The 9,646-nt window shown below is 34.3% G+C and overlaps 1 long non-coding RNA gene across 1 annotated transcript; it reads right to left on the bottom strand.

Annotated features, from left to right (window-relative positions):
• Positions 1 to 3,928: 3,928 nt before the first annotated feature.
• Positions 3,929 to 9,246, bottom strand: LOC119716891 (uncharacterized). The gene is made up of 3 exons (XR_005265695.2): positions 8,604 to 9,246; positions 6,697 to 6,771; positions 3,929 to 5,095 (listed from the first exon to the last, which is right to left on the bottom strand). It is a non-coding gene; the product is annotated as an uncharacterized lncRNA (long non-coding RNA).
• Positions 9,247 to 9,646: the final 400 nt, after the last annotated feature.

Raw genomic sequence — 9,646 nt, 5'->3', positions numbered from 1 at the left:
ATCTTTCCTTATCTGTACAAAATCTTCACTCATTACAGAAAATGCAAAATCACTTCTTTTCAGGTATGGTGATTTTACCTGGACCAGCAGCTAAGCACCCCTATAGCCGTTCACTCACCCACTCACTTCACACCCCAGTAGGACAGAAGAAAAGGAAGAACAGAAGTGAGAAAACTCATGAGTTAAAGTTAAAGATATATTAATAGGTGAAGGAAACAACAACAACAAAGCACTACCAAAACACACAAACAAGCAAAACAATGGGAATTAATCACTCCTTACCTCCTGCACGTATACCTGCAGACCAGCCAGTCTCTGCACACTCATCTTGGAAGTAAAATTTATTGCCACATTCTTCCTCTACACCATTTTTCTTTGCTGAACATAATATTATATGGTATGCAATATCCCTTTAGCCAATTCTGGACAGCTGTCAAAACTGTGTCCTGTCCCAAGACGTGATCAGCAAGATTCATTCACCATTTTATAGTCCCCAGACCTCTAATCATTCACTTTACTGACACAAAAACAAGGGGATGAAGGGGCAGAACACCCTCATCCCCAGGCTACTTGCTGGGGGTGGAGGGGGCTGAGAGGCATAGTAGGTTTAAAAAAAAAAAAAAAAAAAAAAAATGATTGCTGTGGAAGCAATTGCTGTGGAAGCACTGTTCAGCAATAGCTAAAACTTGGTGTGTTAGCACTGCTTTAGCCACAAACCACTGCATTAGCACAGCACCATAGAGGTTGCATTTAAAATATATATATATACCCCAGGCAGACCCATTATATCAGCAGTTTAAGTGGACTTCTATTATCTTATTCACCAGCATATTATTAAACGCTCCTGTTCTATAGAGAAGATGTAAGACAAATGACTGAAAAAAAAAAATGTTAATAAAACAAAATGCTTCAGCTCAAGCATTGTTCATCATCATTATGTAGGGTGGTGGTGACAACATCATCATCACAACATAATCTATTAATTTTGTGTTTGTTATTTCATTCCAGGTTCTTCAGTTTTCAAGCTGTGGTCGTGATGTACCATGTAAGTATGCAATCCTTACCTTAGGCAAAAAGAGAATCCATTTTTTTTTAATCAGTTCCATCATAAGTGTATAAAACCTTCCTTCTATATTTCCTTCTGCAATACCACAACTTATCAACTGCATACTGTGGGTAAGTCCCATAAGCACTTGAGTCTTCCTGAATCCCGCTGAACCTGCACCAAAATTTCTACAGACCTTGGAAAAGGCCTTTCTCCACATGCCACCAAAACAAGTGGACTTACCACTATATGCTTCTGCTCATACTGAACTTCTGTTAAACGATTCTGTTTATGCTCTATGTTGTGCCTGACTGATTCATCCTTCTTCTGGTTTATTTCAAAAAGAAAATGAAGTAAGAGATGTCCTTTAAAATAAAGAAGGGATCATCATGCTATCAAACTAAACAAATAACTGCTCTTTTAAATATTATGTGGGTGGTTATGATTCTCTGAAAATCCACCCAACTATGTGAATTTCTAACTTAACTTCCTTGAAAATTAGTCAATTTTCTGTGAAGTAAACATTTCCACTAAGGATGTCTTAACCATGGACATCTCTGATAACACTAACATGTATAAAAATAAATGAAAAAATACTTTTAAGAAAGCCTTTGTGAAAAATCTCTATAAGGAAATTAACTTCCTGCATATTTTCTTCCAGGTTTGTGTAACAATAGTGTATATCAATCAGTATGCAGAGCAGATTTATTTTCTCTTTAAAGAAATGGATGATAGGGTAAAGTCATTTGTCTTCTAATCTCAAGACTTCTATCTCAGAAACTTCTACGTGAATGATTTTCTTTTGGAAGATTAAATAAATTAGATAATATCAAAGGTATTTGTCATGATAATTTTCAGAGTTCAGCAAAGTGAATTCTATTTATTCTGTAAATATTATGCACACCAGATTCCAGACTTAGCCCGTACCCCGAAGCATGTGTGGTGAAAACATGAGTTAAGCCTATTGCATGCACACTAAGACACAAAAAAAAAAAGACCAACATGTGTCCTGGAAAAAATATCTTGTCTGAGATAGCCAAACGATTACTTTATTTCCTAAGAGCATCTGCTGGAAGTCATTTCACAATGTTCTTTCCTCACCCACCAACAAAAAAAGTGGGAGACATCAGTGACTGAAAACTGTAAGAGCAAATAGTAAACAATGAACTAGCAGACAAGCATTGCAAAACGAGGCAAAACTTTGACCCAGCCCAGTAACAAAAGATGTCTTAAAACCATAAATGATAGTAAACTAAGGTAATAGTGTATAAATAGTGTTAAATATAAAAGATGCACACAAAGTGGTCAATATGGCACACAAAGTGGTCAATATGGACTTCTAGATGTGTAAGTAAATGAAAGCTTTTGTTAATTACTGGAAAGAAACCAAACTATGGAAGGAGAGTATGACTGCAGGCTGATTACACTTTATAGCACCCACAGTTTTACTGTCAGGAACATATTTCCTCTGCTTTTAATGCACTACTTAAATTTCATATATTCATATATTTCAGGTATTTTCACAGTAACATATTACATCGTATACCAAATAAATAGTATTACTACTTCATTTCCCACCACTTTTCACCAGTTTACGGTAGAGTGTTGCTCTTGTCCATTAAAATAAAATATGTCTGGATACCTCCTTGACATTAATAAGGTTGAATATTTCTCAAGCTTCAGATGATATACCTTATTTTCTCATCTCTGAGGTGTTATTCCACACACTGGCCTAATGTGAATAAAAACACCACAATCTAAGACCTCCTACATACTCCAAAACATTTTTAGGTACTATCTACTAGTCACTTTCTGTCTACATCCACAAATATTGTCTTCTGTGCCCACAGAATGTGACATAATTTTTAAAGTAAGTCATCAGTAGCACAAACTGGCCACACATTCTACCTCTACAGAAAGAATTATTTGGTGAATCACAGGACTGCAGTCGTTTTACCCTGCTGGGAAGCTGAACTCCACCACAACCACTCTCTCTATCCTCCTCCTCAAAGGAAAAGAGGAAGAAAAAAAAAAAAAAAAAAGCTGCCCAAAACCACACCCATGTGATGATGCATTTGATGCATTAAAAAATAACCATTACAAAGTCCTATCAGATGCCTTAAGAACCCACCTTTTAAAAAGAACTCTGAGGTGTACAAAGTCTATACTCCCTCTAGAGACATAAAACCTTGAATTCTCTGGAGAAATTCAGATAAACAACATCTTAAATATTCACCAGAATAGGAAATTGAAAAACTTCAAGCCCCCTTGCCCACATGAGTATCCTAATAGGTACGTTCTTGTTCTTGATAATTCTTGGACTGACTTATTCTGTGCAGAAGGAAATAGGTTTTCATGAAGGACAGAAAAATTCCCACCCCTACCCCATAATGTTATGTAACTTCACATTAGAGGTCTTTCGTGTAAATGGGAGCTAGGGGGGTTCAAAATACAGATGAAGAAGAAAAGTAAGCCTGCATGTCTCAAGAGTGGCATAAGTAATAACAGAACATTGCAGGGAACTATTATACATATATATATTCTGGCAACAGGTCCATCATGTATCATTTTCTTGTCTATTTTCCTTTTCTAACCTATTATAAGACTTTACATTTTAGATATATTTCCTGTTACAAGGCTTCAGATTTATGCTGTATTTTATGAAAATAACAGCATCAAAACACTCTTGAATTTAAAAGTTACAGAGGCCTAGATGAAACAAATTCTTGGAGGACCAGAATTCTTTTGCCCTTCCATCTTTCATACAGTCCAAATAAAACACATTTTCCCCTGATTTAGTCTTTACCTCTTTGTAAAACATATTCACATATTCTCAGTAGTATTATAATTTCTATAATGTAACCCAAGACATTTTAATCTGCATTTTAACAGCAAAAAATAAAAAATAAAAAAAAAAACAATTTAAACAATTTAACAAAAAAAGCAATTAACAAACTCTCTTCGCTTTAGTACTTCAGGCCTACCTTGCAAAAAAGTATGCAGCCATGCAATTTGTTCTATTTACCAATTTCTATTCAGAACAGCACCATCACCTGTGAAAGCCTTGAGACTGTCAAATACATATAAATTAGATTGAATCTTTTTTTCTTTTTTTTTTTTTTGTTTTTCTCCCAAAGTGAATACACTCTGTGTGTCACTAACAGCTGTGTATCATCAACCACATCAGAAATTTGTAACTATTCCCTCATATAAAGTAAAAAGCACAGAGGTACTTTACATCATCTGTGTATCTGTAATTGTCAGCTATGTCATCTCAGGTTTTGAATAAAGACTCAGCTATAATTAAATGACTTTCTAGGCTGAATTCAGAATTTTAGTCAATATTGCTTAAGTTTAAACAATAGCTCTTAAATTCAATGTAACATTTGCTACTGTTCCTTCACTGAAACACTTAACAAAGGTGCTCAGTCTCTTTCAACATCTATTACCATGAAAAGCCAATGTAGGTGGTAGCCTATATTATCACATTGCAGTTAATTGCCTTTCTGCATGTAGTTTTCCTCTTAGCTGTTTAGCATGCAATTATTATTATTAAAACATTGCATTCTGGTAACACCAGATGCTCAAACTGAAATCATGGTCCCTTTTGTTAGGAGACTCTGCTGTCTCTTAAACTATTCTTAAATAATTCTTAAACTAATTTCTGTCCTCAAGAAGTTGGACTCTAAACACACAAAACAGACAAACAAGCTCATATGAATGGAAAACTATTCTCCCATGGAAGAGAAGGATATTACAAATGTGTTTATTAATAAGCACAATGCTGACCTTAATTCTGATCTTACTAATGAGAATATTTTAACATCAGCTAATGAGAATTTTGTAACTGACTTCAAAGAGGTTTTTAACTTCTGAATCCAGATCTTGTAGAAATCTCATGTGTTCAAATGATTGTATTTCAAATGCAGGCTGCAATTGACCTGAAGCATCATTTCATGGATTTTGTAGAATAAATTCCCCATAGGTGGCTATAGTCCCATATTGATATCTTGTTTTCTTCTTCCACTCTTATTTTATTCTGTAGTATGGCTTGAGAAGAAATATAACACTGAATGAAATACAATACTTTAAAAGTCATCCCTACAAGTAAAACTGTTTTCTGATTCTGTCATCATTGACACACAAAACACGATACACAATGATCATTATATACACACACACACACACACACACATTAGTGATACTCTGATATATTCAGTATCTGTAAGTAAAGAACTTTACGAGACTGATATCAGTTGATGGCTCATCCTTGCACAGAAGCTAAGTAAGAAAAAAAACAGGATCTTAAAAGCTACTTAAAAAAAATCGCTTTAGGTAACTCACAGTTATCACTATTCCTTTCCCATAAACCTGGCTAAAGCAACTGAAAATTGACACACTCCTATATTCTAATAATTATTGTCATCTAAATTACATTTTATCCAGTATTAAGAAAATTAACTTTTTTTTTTCAGTCCACTCACTTAAAGATGTAGGTCAACCCCAGTTAGCATCTAGAAAAATCAACTGTTAAAGAGTATGTGCTTTTAAACAAAGTGAGTCTTCTACATGACAGGTCTTGGAAAAAAAAAGAAAAAGTTCTTAATAGTAGATATGTTTTATATCCAAAACAAAGAAAGAAAGAAAAAATATGCTCCATTGTGCATCATCATTGTGTAGAGATAATGAATTGCCCTTTGTCAGATCCACTCAGTTATGTTCATTTGTAGCAGTAAGAATTAATCCAAAGACAGTTTGCCAAATAGAATTCAATGACTGATACGAGAAATAAAGCAACTATCAAATGAGACATTATTATTTGGTGAACTGCAGAAGGCATCTTTTTTAAAAAGGTGCTTTTTGTAAATCAGAACTATTGTTTATTTGTCAGTCTACTGACTAAAGCTAAAAACACTTTAGGTGATTAATCATGCTGAAAGTACAATTCCTTGAAAAAATGTTCCTGTCAGACTTTCTCTTCTAATTCATCAGGCATTTCTTTGCTTTCAGTTTTGGTGTGTACTTATGCTCATGCTAGTCTTACTGAAGTGCTAAGTGCCTTACTGAACAGAGCCATGTTTATCATGATTTATTGATATGGCATCTTTAATAGAAGGGACAAGGAATTTATACAACAGAAATGCATGCAAAGGCAATTAAACATGCTTTGAAGTGTGTCATCATCATATTTTATACCCTAAAGGGCTATTGGAAAAAGATGGAAATCAACTTCACAAAACAATATAAAATAGCTTTTATTTGTCATTAGCAAGCTGCCAGAACTGTTTTCTGAAGGACCATTTTAATCTTCTTTGTCTTTTAGTGTCAAACATGTGATGACACCTAGATTTTATGTAAATTGATGTCAACAGTATTTCTTTGTATTTATGATAAACCAATTGAAAAAGAATAGTTTAGCTTTCTCAGATGTTACTACAGAAGACCATCAACACATATTATGTTAACAAGTTAAAATGCTTTATTTTGTTGATTTCATCTTGCTTCATGCACTCCTTTAGTCTCTGTTAAAATGTCAAACTGCTTCACTCTTCATCTGCAATACAGAATCATTTACTTCCTGCTCATGAGGACAGTTTATCCTTGATAGTGATTAAATTAACCGATAACCCCCCATCAGCGAAGCATCATACCTGTTAGAGTCATGAACAGCAAATAGTGAACAGCTCTCCAAGGGATTTTCCTTGTGCCAGATTTTCATTGTGGAGCTATTTCAAAACAAATTTAATGTTATGGCCTGATGTTCAGTGGTAAAGCTGTTACCAGTACCCTCATTTACATGCTTTGCACAACTATACTAAATTAATGTGACGATGGTGGCATGAAATGTATTAACCTCTAAACCACTTTTTACCATTCTGTTGGAATCTTTAATTTAGCCCCCTTGCAAAGAGCAAGCTGTGCCAAAAAGTTACAGAAGCAGAACAATGTAGTAGTAAAACTATCCAGAAAACCTGTTCCTTATTCATTAGTTCTCAAATATTCTCAAATGTTTCAGTCCCACATATTTACAAGCTTCAAGACCTATTAGTTATCTATTATTTTAAGTATGAAAACTTAGTAATGGATAAAATCTTGTACGTGCAATAGTAGGTAGGTTTACTTTCTAACACTGTCAATATACACAGGCTTAGCAATATTAGAAAACCACAGCTACAGAAAAACATTTCAAGAGTTCCTTATCATACACCAAAAAACTGCCCAAAAATGCAAAATGAGGGAGCAAAGTTGAACCTCAAACACAGAAACACGTTAAGAACAACAGCAATTCTAAAACTGTTTTAGAATAGTAGACAGCTTTAAAAGGATGAGAAAAACAAGTTCACCCTCAGTACACTTACATTGCCGTACCAGATTTCAGTACTCTGCCTGAAGTTTGTGGATTTGCAAATCCAAAGACAAAAACAAAACAAAACACACATTGGTCTAGCTTGTCACACTCCATATCACAGGCCATTATAACTCCATCATGTATTCCTATGTTCAACTGCAGTAATTGCTGTTTAATTAAGTGTAAATTTTGAGAAAACAATTTGATTTGGCTTTGGTAAAACATTTACTGCAAGAAGGGAGACAGTAAACCCACCACTACCTCTACCTGCAGCCTGAAAGAGTGCTGAGCATCCTACCTTGCGATACACAAGTACTTTAAAGGTGGTGAATTTAGCACTCTGATAGTAATTTATTCTGGCACTTAATTATCATCATTGTTAAAAAGCTGTCCCAAATTCCAAATGTGAATTACTGTGGTTCAGTTGCTAGACATTAATTATATCTCTCTCTGCTGGATTTAAGTGCTTTTTATCAACCACTATAAACTATATGTTGTAATCAAGTGACATCTCAATTTTATTTTAGATAAAGTAAACTGATTGAGCACAGCTTCTCACAGCAAGGCACTTTCTAATCTTAGGAATATATCAATGGTTCTCTTCATCTGCTCCAGTTTTTCAGCACTTTTAAAAATATGGATTTTGTAGAGCAATATCTCAATGTCATATACAAAGATCTACAACTTCAATTTCTTCTGTTTTGTTTCAAAAAATAAAAAGTCCATTAGTCCTTTTGAATTGAATCACACTGAACTGTAGGGAAGAATTTGCAACAAGCTCTTTTCTGAAAACAAAATATTCAGAGTGAGGATACGTGGAAAAAAACCTTTATCAATTCAGCAAGGTGATAACTAATTAGATATCTCAAGAGGCAGGCAATCAGCAGAATAAGCCAATAAACTGTCATTAAACGTCATGCAGCATCCATTCTTGATTGAAAACCATATGTTTACAGAGTATATTTTTCACCAACAATTCAAAAATGTGTTGCAAAAGAAATGCTTTAAGTAATTTCCAATGTTAGAGCACAGTTCGCATTAGCATCACATAATTTTTGGCATCCAATTTAGATTGGGAAGCACACCCGTCCTTTTTAGCTACTCATAGAATTTATGTTAGACTATCAGAACAACACCTGTTATGTGTAGGGCTCATACCCAAGAGCCACACAGAGAGATGCAGAAATGTAACTGATTTGGAGAAATTACCTTAAATGGTGCCTTGACTGATTCCATTTGGAATCTCTATGGTTGAGATCTGCAGAAGAGCAAGGATTAAGACATAAATTCCCAATGAGACATATATAGAGATCATGATATTCATAAACATTGTCTTATTTGACAGAAAGTAAAATACATGGATGTCCAGGCATACATAAGGCATACATAAATATATATACATAATATACATAAACATGTATGCCTTATAGGGTTCCTTTAAAAGAGTTGTTGGTAAAACAGGCTTTCTGGGGATCCCCATAATCTGGAAGATTACCCAATTACAATTATCAGGAAGCAATTTATCAGTCAAGCCCACTTATTCTCCTTTACTGCTAACAGCTCCCACCTGACTCACCTTTAGGCACAGCTGCGTAAACCTTACTGTTTAACCTTACTGTTTAAGTTTCAGAGTGGACCTTCTCCTCCGGTCAGCTTGTTTGTCCATCCATGGGCACATGCTGGGAACTCCATGTTACACACCTGAAATTTGTATTAGTATTAAACAGTATTGTAATATGTTTCCTTCCTGAATAACTAAAATAAAATATACAAAAATAAATGAATGGCTGCAACATAACAACATCAAGTAACAAGTTCTGGATGGTCAGTTTAAAGGTCAAGCTCCACCAGACACTCACAAAAGTTCCCCTGAGGTGTGAACATGTTTAGAGGTTTTAAAAACTCCTGCAGGGTGTGACAATGACCACTAGCTAATAGTTATTTGTGCATTAAGTAAAAAAACTTAGGGTTTTTTTAGACTAGCAATAGTCTATTGGGATTCGTTAAACCAAAAATGCCAGATATGCATTCCTCAGGCAGTATCATTCAATAGCACAAAATAAACTGAGCTGTATTATTAAAAATGTAAAAAACAGTTTTAAAGCAGCTAATATTTAAAATGTATTACCTGATTTCTAATTCATCTGTTTCCAGACAAATATAAAAGTTCCCAAACTTTTGATTTTGTTTTCAGATATTACTACACCAAAGAATTTTATTTATTTATTTATTTATTTATTTATTTATTTATT

This window comes from Anas platyrhynchos, chromosome 4 (assembly GCF_047663525.1).
Source record: "Anas platyrhynchos isolate ZD024472 breed Pekin duck chromosome 4, IASCAAS_PekinDuck_T2T, whole genome shotgun sequence".
NCBI classification, from domain to species: domain Eukaryota; kingdom Metazoa; phylum Chordata; class Aves; order Anseriformes; family Anatidae; genus Anas; species Anas platyrhynchos.
This window is presented reverse-complemented; position numbering and strand designations above follow the sequence as displayed.